General features: G+C 45.7%; 1 protein-coding gene across 2 annotated transcripts in view; it reads right to left on the bottom strand.

Moving 5' to 3' along the window:
• The window catches only part of MCC (MCC regulator of WNT signaling pathway), a 523,821-nt gene that overhangs the window by 158,950 nt on the left and 351,642 nt on the right, over positions 1 to 13,229 (bottom strand). The gene's annotated exons all lie outside the window — the stretch shown is intronic.

The following is a 13,229-nucleotide window of genomic DNA, read 5'->3' on the forward strand; positions in this document are numbered from 1 at the left end:
CTTTCCTAGCACATACTGGGCATCATTAGAAAAGACCCTGATGCTGGGAAAGATTGAAGGCAGGAGGAGAAGGGGACGACAGAGGACAAGATGGTTGGATGGCACCACTGACTCAATGGAAATGAGTTTGAGCAAATTCCGGGAGATGGCAAAGGACAGGGAAGTCTGGCGTGCTGCAGTCCATGAGGTCACAAAGAGTCGGACACAACTGAGTGACTGAACAACAACTGGGTATCCCATTTAAACAAGAAAGCCATGACTGACAGCTGAGGAGTCTGACCTTTTTCTCATACCTAGGGGACTAGAAGGCAAGAAGGGGAAGAGCAAACAAGAGGAAAGTGGCTCAGTTAAGTTCAGTTCAGTTGCTCAGTTGTGTCCGACTCTTTGTGACCCCATGGATTGCAGTACGCCAGGCCACCCTGTCCATCACCAACTCCCGGAGTTCATTCAAACTCATGTCCATCGAGTCGGTGATGCCATCCAGCCATCTCATCCTCTGTCGCCCCCTTCTCCTCCTGCCCCCAATCCCTCCCAGCATCAGGGTCTTTTCCAATGAATCAACTCTTCACATGAGGTGGACAAAGTACTGGAGTTTCAGCTTTAGCATCAGTCCTTCCAAAGAACACCCAGGACCAATCTCCTTTAGAATGGACTTGGTTGGATCTCCTTGCAGTCCAGGGGACTCTCAAGAGTCTTCTCCAACACCACAGTTCAAAAGCATCAATTCTTCGGCACTCAGCTTTCTTCACAGTCCAATTCTCACATCCATACATGACCACTGGAAAAACCATAGCCTTGACTAGACGGACCTTTGTTGGCAAAGTAATGTCTCTGCTTTTGAATATGCTATCTAGGTTGGTCATAACTTTCCTTCCAAGGAGTAAGCGTCTTTTAATTTCATGGCTGCAATCACCATCTGCAGTGATTATGGCTACCAGGGCAAAAAATTTATCTATGAGGGATTTGGGGGAGCATGTATGAAGGAATGGTGGCATCTCAACCAGCTCTGCCATGACCAGTGGGCACCAATAATGCCATCTCCTTGCACCCAAGTTGAGCCCTTGCAAGGACAGTTCAGCTTCTACTAACAGCCCGGTTCTTCCCTCGACAGGCTTCCTATAATGAAAATTTGATTCAGCACTCATGTAAATATTATTTCTCACACAACTCTAATCTTCTATTGTTCTTGTGCTAATAAGCTCAAGAGTTTCACAAATCCAGTTCCACTGTCAAAGAATACTAAAATCCTCCTTGGTAGAGAATTGTTAATTAATATGCTGTTTTCTTTTCCTTCTATCCTAGAAGCACAAATCAAGCTCTCACAGAAGGCAAAGGGGATCTGTAGTCTTCCTGCAAACACAGAGCTATGGTTTCCAGTCATTGCAGTTCTATTTCTACCTATTCCACTGACTTATCAAAAAATCTTAACATTCATACATCCTCTAAGAAGCCAGGGTGCTAGGAAGCCTAGAATTTAGCAGAACTTAAAAATCAGAGGGAAAAAAATGGTTCACAAGTCATACTTTACTGTTAGGAAGGCTGTATATCTCATGCACCATCCCCACCCCCACGCCGCCTCTGTGCCTCATTCAATACCCTACAGAGACCCTTTAAAAACACAGTCTCTGCTTTCAGCAATAAATGACATCCCTGTAAATCCATGTAATGTTCAGGAAATAAATCCAGGGCTCTCTGCTGCCCGTACAGCAACATTAATCTTAGGAACAGGACTATGAAACACCCACCCCTCCCCTCCCTCCATCTGCTTTAAGTAGGGCAAGTATTTTACTCATGTTAATTGTTCTGACAGATGAGGATCAACACTGCTTTAATCCATTTGCAGCCTCGCACTGGCTACATTTATCTTCTCGAATGCTGCTAGAGGCAAGTACACTGGCTGGGAGGACTACGAGAGCTACCTCGGGGCAATGCTCAGTGTTCTTAAGTGATGGCCTGGACATTCCCTACAGAGGGAGTGAGCAGGCTCCTGGAGTCGGTGATGGACAGGGAGGCCTGGCAGGCTGCGGTCCATGAGGTCGCCAAGAGTCAGACACGACTGAGCAACTGGACTGAACTGGACTGAGGGAGAGTGGGTCCCCGAACCAGTTCAAGGTCTCTTGGTTGCCGCTGTGCTTGTGCTTTGATCCTTTAAAAACAGTGGACGGTAGGATTTTTATTCAATGTAGACAAATTATATCAATCTCTATTGATCTATTTTCCATTGCTAGTGTGTCTTCTCATGGACTGATTAATCCTATGCAAGTTCTCTAAAATTTAGACAAAAGGATACGTCCGAATCTCATCGGATTCTTCTATGAAATTCTCTAACCCAACTAGGAGCCGTCTGCAGTTTGCAAGGGGTGTGCCCCCTGTTTTACAGGACACACTGGGCGGTGTCGGGGCCCAGGCCCGCCAGTGTGGGCAAGGTGTGCGCCTTAAACACAGGCAGACCTGGGCTCAGCCCCCAGCTCCACCGTCTGTCACCGCCACCCCCAGTCCCGTGGATACAGTGTCACAAGATTCAGCACATTCACACCCAGTCGGATACCGTTCCCAGCCAAGGGCTTGGCTTTGTCCCCTTAAGCCACTGTACCTACATCCTGGTTTGTAATTACCTGAAAAAGCAGCTTAATACACTGTGCTAAATATTTCTTAGCTATTTCTACCCTTACACCAGAAGTCCATCAAGGACGAACTGTTCAGAGAGTGAATACAGTGGTCTGACACCCCCCTCCCCCAGTTTAGGCCAGATGGAGCTGGTCACCCTGTCCTCCACGGGCCCCTCCTCACTGCTTATCTCCCATGTTTGGTATTTGCTGTTTTTTCCTTCCTAATGACTCTATCGCTCTTATTTCTATTTCCTCTTCTATTTCGTCCTGTCTCCCATGCTATCAATTTAACAACCTTATAGACTTCAAGTTTTCAGTACAGTGCTTTCAGTTCAGAAATCCAAAGAAGATAAACAGATATGGTAGGAGTCAGATGTGTCGGACAGTGAGCGGAGAGAAACCACCCGCAAAACGCACTTCTTATCCCTCACATGCAGGACTCCTGATTTCCTTCTCCTGTCCCTCACCCTCTGCTTTTCAACCTGCTCAGTCTGCAATGGTGAGAGGGGATTGAACAGACAAGAGAATATTCTTCTAGATTTGGGCTTTTTCTCCAGTTTCCAGGTAAGGCATGGCCCATGATCAGCTGCTTAACAAAAAGTCCTTTTACAGACATGAGACATTCTTATGTTATAACATGATTTTGCAGAGCTAAAGCTCTGACTTGCCAAATTGATTAAATTATATTAATGTAGTAGCACCCTAAAAACCTACATGTATTCTTCTGAGCTCCAAGTATAATACTGAGACCAAGAAATGCCAATATAAATGGATGACACCCATTAAGAACAATTTAGTTTAAATCACCAGAAACAGACAATTTAGACAGTTGCCAAATTCAGACAATCCCCAAAGATGGATTTTGATGGGAAGTTTTGATTCCCAAGAAGCAGTTTTCCTGGTTCTGCTGCTAACAAAACAGGGCTGATGTGCACAGGCTTCTTTAAGATCCTATCAGGCAAACTTAGACCAGCATTAGTTGTCAGAATACCATGACCAGCCTTGATGTGTCCTGATTAGGATTTAGAAATGGATTCTAGTGAGTTACACTTTTATTGACATGTGAAGAATATACCCTGGCTGTTCTGTTGTTTGTAATGGCTGAAGTCAACATTTAAGAAAAGAAAAGAGAACATGTGTACTCTAAAGACTAAACTGACAGCACTCAGTGAAAACGCCTTGCATCCTTATGAAACAGAATGTGAATGAGAGGATGCACAGTGGCCTTGGTTACCTTCTGACTGTGCACTGCTATGGGAAGAGTGGTGTCAGATATGACGTTACTCTCAGGGCCTCAGCTTTCTCAGCTACAGAATGGGATAACCGGCCCCCTGGAGGGGATGTGATGAGAGGATGCACATGAAAGAATGGAAATGATAACAGAGTCACAAGTGTAAGGTGGCTTACAGAGGTCTTCATAAAAGGCAAACCTCAAGCCAGCACAAAGATCATCTGCCTGGATACTTCTTTCTTCCTGTATAAAAGTCATAGTTCCCAAAACAGGGACTTCCCGGGTGGTACAGTGGTGAAGAATCTGCCTGCCAATGCAACAGACATGAGTTTGATCCCTGGGTCGGGAAGATCCCTTGGAGAAGGAAATGGCAACCCACTCCAATATTCTTATCTGGAAAATCACATGGACAGAGGAGCCCGACAGGCTACAGCCCATGGGGTTGCAAAGAGTTGGACACAACTTAGCAACTAAACCAAAAACAAAACTGCATTAAAAAAAAAACAAAACAAAAACCAAGAAGGGAGATATCACTTCACACCTTTCAGAATGGCTATCATAGAAAAGAACACAAGCAACAAATGTTGGCTAGGATGTAGAGAAAAGTGTACTACACTTTTGGTGAAAATATGAATTAGTGCAACCACTATGGAAAATAATATGAAGATTTCTCAAAAAAAAAGAAAAAGAAAAGGAAGACAAAAACTAAAAACAGAACAACCAATTAGCCAGCAATTCCACTCCTGAGTATACACCTGAGGTATGTGAAAACACTAGTTCAAAAAGATACCTGCATTCCAGTGTTCATAGCAGCACTGCAGACAAGAGCCAAGATATGTATCAATATCTTGACAACAGCCAAGCAAGTATCCATTAACAGATGAATGAGATAAAGAAGACATGGTGTATAAACAATACCACTCAGCCATAAAAAAAAAGGAAGAAATCTTGCCCTTTGTAACAACATAGATGGACTTGGAGGTTACTGTGCTAAGTGCAAGAAATCAGACAAGAGAAAGACAGATACCATACGATACCATTTTCATGTAGAATTTAAAAATAAAACAAATGAGTGAATATAACAAAAAAGAAACAGACTCACAGATACAGAGAATAAACAGTGGTTATCAGTGGGGAGAGGGAGAAGGGAGGGGTAGTATAGGTATAGGGGAACAAGAGATACACAAACTATTGTGCATAAAATAAACTGCAAGGATCTATTGTACAACACAACAGTAGACAGTCAACATTTTATAATAACTGTAACTAGAGTGAAAGTGAAAGTCAGTTAGTGGTGTCTTTGTGACACCATGGACTATACAGTCCATGGAATTCTCTAGGCCAGAACACTGGAGTGGGTAGCTGTTCCCTTCTCCAGGGGATCTTCCCAACCCAGGGATCCAACCCAGGTCTCCTGCATTGCAGGCGGATTCTTTACCAGCTGAGCCACAAGGGAGGCCCGGAACTGGAGTATAACCTTTAAAAATTGTGTGTCACTGTATCGTACACCTGAGTATTATTGTACATCAATTTTACTTCAATTAAAAAAAAAAAAGAAACCAAGAAGACAGTGAAACTGAACCTGGCCGTTGTGCTCAGGGAGGAGAGGAGGCGCGTCTGTTCCCGGTGACGCAGCCCGTCACAGTCCTGCCCCTGCTGGGACAGTCGGTGTGGCAGGCCCTCCCCGTCGGTGGCGGCTCACTCTGTTCTCCCCAACAACCCAGCCAGCGGCCTGGCAGCTCCAGGGCAGGGCTGCCCTGCGCTCCACGCCAGCTCAAGCCTCCTCACGGGTTCACCAGGAAACAGCCACAGCGCTCCTCCTCCCTGGGGTGACTCCTATCTATCAGCTTAGTTTCTACAGAGGGGCGCTCCCCAGGGCTGAAACGCCTTTCATTCTTCACAGGGAAAGATGAAACTGCCCTACACACGACACAGAATCTCGTCGTTTCCTCAGCATGTACAGACGGTTCCCGTGAGGGGGTCCTAGCCTTGCACAGCTTCCACCAGGGCACTCAAGCCAGAGCCACTGCTCTCGTGTGGTGACCTGACACACGACCTTGTTGCTAATCAGATGTTAAGTGATTCATTCAATACATTAGGCATTCTATTAGGAATAAAATCAAAGATGCTCTTCAGCTTCAAAAGGTCAGGCCTCAGAAAGCTACAAGGAGACACGCACGCGAAAATATGAAAGCACCTGACATCTCCTTTTACTGTACAACATACGTCACAGCGAAGTCTGTATGTATGTGGCGGTCTCCAGACGTGACAGTGAGCGCCTAGATTTACCTATTTCCCAGCACAATGCCCGGCACACGGCCAGAACTCTGCGCATGCTTAGCCCGTGAGGAGTTGACAGTACGGATGACAGAAGTGCGTACCGAATAACCGTGCTGTCACGGGAAGCTTGTGTTCAGGGACAGAGTGGAAGTCCCAACAGTTTACCACAAGACAGAATGAGACAGTCCTGTGCAGTTCCCACCTGAGATGATTTACAAAGCACTTACTGGAGAGCAGGCTTTGGGTCTAAGCCTGGAAGTAGGAGTTCAACAGGAGGGAGTGTCCAGGTGGGCAGAACGGCTTCTGCGAAAGCATCGTGTGATTGATGCTGAGCACACAGCTACGAGGAGACAGGCCTTGTGCAGCGGGCCCTGGACCTCTCAGGGGTCCCAGCTGCTCCTGACAGTTACTGATTTACAAGGCTAGAAGCTGCTCCTGTAGCCAAGATGCGGGTTCCTTACACTCCTGAGAGAAAGGCTCTGATTCCAACTAGAGAGATTTGAAAAGTTTAAGCAGTGTGTGTGTGTGTGTGTGAGAGAGAGAGAGTGAGAGAGAGAAAGAGAGAGAGAGAGAGAGAGTGAGAGAGAGAGAGAGAGGGAGAGCGAGAGAGAGATTTTCCTTTACAGTATACCAAGCTTCTCTAAGTTTCAATGTTTTCAATGTACAACTCTTCAAATCTATCAAATACCTTTTGCTCCTCCTTTAGGTGCCAGTTGGAGAAAACCTGTAAAATTACTCTTAGAAACATTCTTTTCTTTCTTACCTCAGAAGAAAGAGGAGTGTAGCTCTGACTAAAACAAGCTTTTCCACTCAGCCACCTCCCTCCTCCCAGATACCTCTCCTCAGGAGTGGCCTGCCTTCACTTCCAAGAAAGTCTGGAGGGGACACTGCATTCATTAGTGTCCCCCAGCAACAGCTCCACCTCGCCGAACTGACAGGATGCTGTCTGTAGTACACCGAAGGCTGGGGGTCTAACCACACCCCCGGCCAGTCAGGCACCTAGTGGGATGTGCTGGCGCAAAAGCCCATCCTCAGAGCACCACAGGGAGGCCGGACCACCAAGAGGGGCAGGAACTCTCTGGAAGCCACGACTAGTGTGGAATGACTGTCAGAATGCCCTGAGGTTCTATCTGAAGAATGACTTTGGGAAGCTACAGGAGCAGCTTCTAGCCTTGTAAATCAGTAACTACCATTTTCTTTGCTCCTTCCACATGCCTGCCACCGACTCCCTCCTGTGTTACCCCCTCCTGCAGCCCCCATCTCACAATTCCCAATTCTGTTTTTCAGCTGGGCAAACTGAAGCCCATGAAGACTAGAATAACCATCCAAAGTCACAAAGCTGGTAGGTAGAATGAGTATTTCACACCACATCACTCCCCAAAGCTCATGAGAGGAGACAGCTGGCATTTAATAATTTTTAGTGATAGTCCAAAGAACTGTCATCTCTTAACATTAGACTCTGCTCTTATAGGAGTGGTTTCCCACTTATTAGCACCATGGATTGTTGAGATGAAGTTGGATAACATAAATACTTTGGCAGAACATAATAGGATAGTTTAGGTCCTTAAACCAAAGCTCTGTTTCTATTTAAGATAGTCTGAAAAAGCTACAACATCAGCTCCTAATTCTCTGCCACCCACTCTCCCACTAGCTCAATAAATTTTCCTTAATCATTAGGTATAATTTAACTTTTTATTTGGGCTGGTTAGAAAGATGTTAAAAGGAAAATCAGAGCAACTTGCAAAATTTAATTTTGCTAACTTGCGGAATAGCACATGGGTTTCCTCTATAGTAGTTTAGTTTCTATATTTCTCGACGAACAGGGGTCAACCAGCCTGCTTTTATTAAAAATATCAAAAGAAGAAATGGACAGGTATAAGTCAAACAACTAAGCCTGCAACTGTAGAACACATAACCTGTGTAACATCTTTACATTCCACAGACAGTGTTGTACTAGATAGGTAAGAGCTTCAGCTTCACAGCTGCAATTCTAGAATTATACTCTGAAACAGACAGACAATCTTAACTTTATATACAAGACCCAATAACATCCAATGCAGTAACAGAAAGAAAGAAAACGTTACTCTGAGAACATCTGTCTTCAAACCCACATTACATCTCCTCCACCTTTGAACTGAATAGGACAAGAGAGAAGGATGGAAAGGCACCCAGGGGAGTCCATGCGGGTCTAATGACAGCATACAACAGCATCTACTACATTAAAATGGGTCTAAAAACACAGGATGAACGGCTGGTAACTATTCCATGTGTGAAGAGCCTCCTGATGAGGAGAGAGTGGGCCTGAGGGGCTGCATTCCCCGCAGTCCGCATCCTCAGGGTCTCAGCAGTCTCCAAGGTGAGGGCTTGGTTCTCAGGCCGTCAGGGGAGAGAGGAGAGGAGGGAAGAGCAGCTGCACACACGGAGCGGGGCTACTCTATGCCAGCAAATTTTACTTAACAAGCTAGAAATACTGGAGGAAAAAAAGCAATGGCTCTAAGACATGGAAGTAACCTAAATATCCATCAACAGAGGAGTAGATAAAAAAGAGGTGGTACATATATATAATGGAATATTACTCAGCCATAAGAGAATGAAATCATACCATCAGCAGCAGTGTGGCTGGACCGAGAGATCATATTAAGGAAGCCAGATGGAGAAAAACAAGTATCATATGATATCACTTATATGTGGAAAATTAAAAAAAAAATAACACAGATGAACTTACAAACAGAAAGAGATCCACAAACACAGAAAACAAACTTATGGTTACCTAAGGGGAAAGGTGGGAGGAGTTTGGGATTAAATGAGAATAAATGAGGAGTTTGGGATTAACATATACACACTAGTATATACATAAACTAGATAGCAAGGATCTACTGTATAGCACAGGGAACTATTCTCAATACTATGTAAACAACCTAGATGGGAAAAGAATCTAGAAAAGAGTGGATACACGTATAACTGATTCACTTTGCTTTACACTTGAAACTAACACAAAACTGTAGATCAACTATACTCTAATACAAAACTAAAATAAATCAAAAAATAAATGGCTCGGAACAGTGAAGGAGATGTCAAGTGCAACCTTGGCCCATAAGAAGGGTCCACCACACAGACCACCCACCTTGTCCTAAAAGTTCTGCTTACACGATTCTGACCTCCTGGACATGTGATTTCCCAACTCATGGGAGATGAGAAGCAGCAAATTCAAAGGCCAGAGACAACTACACAGATAACAGCAAGAACTGACAGCTGACCCAAAAGGTAAGGAAGACAATTATTTTAAAAAGGCAACCCATTTAAAAACTCTGCCACAGTCTGGGGCTGTACAAACTTCAGTTGCTTTTGAGTCATTACCGTTTCTGAGCAAGCTAAAATAATTTATTACAAATGTAGGAGAGAAATATGGTTTGGTAGCAGAACATATAAAAGAGATTTAGGAATTCTAGTTCACACTAAGTTCATGGTGAATTAAGCGTGCCTAGGGCTGCCCGGGGCACCTGCAGTCTGAGAACATGGGAACAGAGGCTGGGGGTGGGTGTGAGGGTGGGGAGATAACCCCTCTGAACCTCCTGGTCAGATGCAACCATTTCTGGACTCGTTTTGAGAACAAAAAATAAGTGTGCATTCAGATGAGAGGCACTAGAACCTTGAGATTTGAAAAAGTAATACAAGAAACATTTTTTTGGTGGTTGCTATTGTTTTTAGGTAGAGGGTCGGTATGGGGATGGGGGCAGTGGGGTACGTAAACTTAGCCTGGCATACAGGATTAACGGGAGCCGCTGAAGCAGGGTAGAGTGTATCCTGGGATTCCTAGGGTGTGATACACATCTGTAGCCTACAAATGACCCTCACAAGGTTTTTATACATCTGACCACATCTGTAAGTATCACAAGCTCAGAAGCCCCATTTCTCAAACTTGGGGAACCCACCGAGTGGGTGACAGTGGGCACCTGAAGCAGCAAGGTACATGGCTCTGGTGGGGGTCGGGTGGGGAGTTTACAAACTGGTCATACAAACATCTGGTTTGTGGTTTGCACAATCTCTCTGCTCTGAATTGGTTTTAAATATGAATGGATTTAACAGGCAAAAATATTCCCAGATTTCTTTAAACCACCGACAGCTGGGCTTTCAGCAGGCACGGTGACAATGGTCTAGAAGTGAGGGCAGCTTCTCCCCAACACTTCCCTGGGCCACTAGCTTCCATAATTCACGCACCTCCTTTTAAACAGAAACAAACACACCTCCTAGCCTACTTCACTGATATAACCTACCTCTCTTAGCATTTTGAGTTTGCAATGCCTGCCCTAGAGTAACACTTTTACTTGACTTAAACATAATAAGATACTTTCGTATTTAAAACAGGGACATATCATGGAGCAAAACAAAACACATGTGCACTTTTAAGAGAAAAACCTCTGCTAGCCCTGAGGTGTGGAAGGACTTCTAAGGTAGGCACTCTTCCAAAGGTCACCAAAGGCTGTGCTCTGCTACCTGAGGGGAAGCATCTTGCCTGTTTTAGGTTCTCACCCATGGGCAATTGTGTTCCCAGGCAGTGTTCAGAAACGTTTTTGGTTGCCACAATTGGAAGGGGGGACAAGGGGTGCTATTAGTAACTAATGGGTGGAGGCCAGGGACCCCGCTGAGCATCTACGCTACACAGGACAGCCTCCAAGACCAAGAATCAGCCCAGCCGAAAGCGCAGAGGCTGAGAAACCCTGCCTTAGGGGACTGTTTGAGAAAGGCTGGTCTGTAGCATTTAGGGTATTTGGAGGCTCCTCAGCCATCCTGGAGGCATCTAAACATCCTGCCTTGTGGCCCCTCCTCCACTCCCCACCTGTCTGTGCATTACCAGCCTTTCTTCTACCCTTAACGCACCCAGCTTGGCCCCATCCCGAATGTATTAACATCACACCTTTCCAACCCTACTTGTCTTTCAGGATTTCCCTCAATATTACCTTCTCCTAGAAGCTGACCCCAAAATCCCCTTGCCAACATGAGATTCCTTCCTTCTGTTTTTAAAAATTAAATTAAAAAATTCATTTTAAAAGTGAAAACAATAAGAAAACAAAACACCGCCTTGATAATATCACAAATATGACAGCCTCTGTCTCACGTCATCCCGTCTGTCTGCGTGTATACACCTCCTTTAGGACTCACAGCACTGCCGTCTGACAGGCAGTGAGAGCGGATGCTCCTGATATGGTTAAATGCCTGGGCTCTGCACCCAGGTGCACAGGGTCCTGGGTTTCTGTGCTGTGATCATGGGCAAGGTTCCCCACTTTTCTTTATTAAAAAGGGGTGAGAGCACCCTCAGGGGACTGGGCTGTCAGGACGATGAGACCTAAGGCGGGGGGTGTCTCTGGCAGCCTGGGGATGCCCCCAGGGCAGGTCCACTCCACATCCCACGGCAGACGGGGGCTCTCTGTAGGAACCCTATTTGCACGGTAAGAGAGACAGCACTGCCGTGAGATGCACTCATGTCCCCCTGAACGGTGCTGCCTGATGCCAGAGCTGGGATTCTCCAGGGGTCCAGTAAGACACTGAGAAGGTGTCTATTCCTAAAACAGAGATTAAATACCCACCCACCTTCTTGGAGGAGGAAATGGCAACCCACTCCATTGTTTCTGCCTGGAAAACCCCATGGACAGAGGAGCTTGGTGGGTTGCAGTCCACGGGGTTGCAAAGAGTCAGACACGACTAAGCATATACCCACCCACCTATGTCCACAGCAAGAGCCTAGTCTCATTTATGTGTCTGTTGTAGAATTCTTAAAATAAATCTTCACATTTTACTGTGACCCCTGAATACCATTCCAGTACTAACTTCCTTTAGAGTCTAGGCTGACTGTGTAGACCTTATCTCCCATGTGGTAACAAACACTGAGCAAGCAAAAGCTGCAATTTTTGGTGCTTTTGGTAGCTATTGAACAGCCATCAACAGAAGGACGCCAAAAAAAGATACCCCATGTCCAAAGACAAAGAAGAAGCCACAGTGAGATGGTAGGAGGGATGAAATCACAATAAAATCAAATCCCATACCTGCTGGGTGGGTGACCCACAAACTGGAGAACAATAAAACCAAAGAAGTTCTCCCACTGTTGTGAAGGTTCTGAACCCCACATCAGGCTTCCCCATATGGGGATCTGACAAAGGAGCTGGGAATCCACAAGGAATACGGCTATGAAGGGCAGCAGGATTTTCACAGAAATATAGGACTACCACAGAACTTCCATAGAACTGGGGGAAACAGAGATTGAATACTGGAGTGGGTAGCCTTTCCCTTCTCCAGGGTATCTTCCCAACCCAGGGATTGAACCCAGGTCACCCGCATTGTGGGCAGATTCTTTACCAGCTGAGCCATGAGGGAAGCCTAAGAATACTGGAGTGGGTAGCCTATCTCTTCTCCAGCAGATCTTCTTGACCCAGGAATCAAACCGGGGCCTCCTGCATTGCAGGTGGATTCTTTACCAACTGAGTTATGAGGGAAACCAAGGGAAACAGAGACTCCAGTCTTGGGGGACACAAACAAAATCCTGTGCACACCAGGATGCAGAGAAAAGGAGCAGTAACCCCACGAAGACTGAACCAGAACTACCTGCCAGTGCTGGAAGCCCTCCTATGGAGGTGTGGGCGGCAGGGGCTCACTAGGGACAGGGCCACTGGCAGCAGTCCAGGAAGGTCCCCCTTGCATAAACGCTCCTGGAGGTCACCACTGAGCCTGTCACAGAGCCCGTAGACCCCAGGGCTGGGTCACCTCACCTCAGGCCAAACAACTACCAGGGAGGTAGTTAATCCAATATCTACCCATCAGCAGATATTGGATTAAAGCTTCACTGATCAAGGCTCTGCCCACCAGGGCAAGACCCAGTTTTTCCCACCACCAGTTCCTCCCATCAGGAAGCTTATGTAAGTCTCTTAGCCTCCTCAATTAGAGGGCAGTCAGAAGAAGCAAGAAGAACCACAGTCCCACAATGGCTAAAGCAAAACCCACATTACAGAAGGTTAATCAGGATAAAAAAGCAGAGAGTTATGTCCCAGACGAAGGGACACAATAAAACTCCAGAAAAACAACTAAATGAAACAGAGATAGGCAATATTCCACAAAAA

This window comes from Bubalus bubalis, chromosome 11 (assembly GCF_019923935.1).
Source record: "Bubalus bubalis isolate 160015118507 breed Murrah chromosome 11, NDDB_SH_1, whole genome shotgun sequence".
Taxonomy (NCBI): domain Eukaryota; kingdom Metazoa; phylum Chordata; class Mammalia; order Artiodactyla; family Bovidae; genus Bubalus; species Bubalus bubalis.